Genomic DNA, 572 nt, shown 5'->3' with positions numbered 1-572 from the left:
ACTCCGGCCTATCACCCTCACCTTAACCTCCTTCCACCTATCGCATTTCCAACGCCCCTCCCCCAAGTCCTTCCTTCCTACCTTTTATCTTAGCCTGCTTGGCACACTTTCCTCATTCCTGAAGAAGGGCTCATGCCTGAAATGTCGATTCTCCTGCTCCTTGGATGCTGCCTGACCTGCTGCACTTTTCCAGCAACACATTTTCAGCTTAGAGGGCTATGGGCCAAGTGCTGGCAAATGGGCCGAGATTAGGTTGGGCTATCTGGTCAGCATGGACAAGTAGGATCGAATGACCTGTTTCCTTCCTGTATATCTCCATGACTCCATGTTTCTGTAATGGCTATAATATCATGCCCATTAATCCGTATATGTTGCCATTTAATCATTTGTTTTGTTCCAAGTACTATGCACATTCATGTATCTTCCTGTTCATTCTCGATATTGTTATCCAAATAGATTCAAGTACAAGACCCTTCCTGCTCCTTGTGTTCGGAGGCAAGCTCTTCATTTCAATTATCATCTACTTTTGTATCTTTCCTGCCAAAGTGGACAATCTCACATTTTCCACAGTA

The sequence above is a fragment of the Chiloscyllium plagiosum genome, chromosome 29, assembly GCF_004010195.1.
Source record: "Chiloscyllium plagiosum isolate BGI_BamShark_2017 chromosome 29, ASM401019v2, whole genome shotgun sequence".
NCBI lineage: Eukaryota > Metazoa > Chordata > Chondrichthyes > Orectolobiformes > Hemiscylliidae > Chiloscyllium > Chiloscyllium plagiosum.
Note: the sequence above shows the minus strand (reverse complement) of the source record.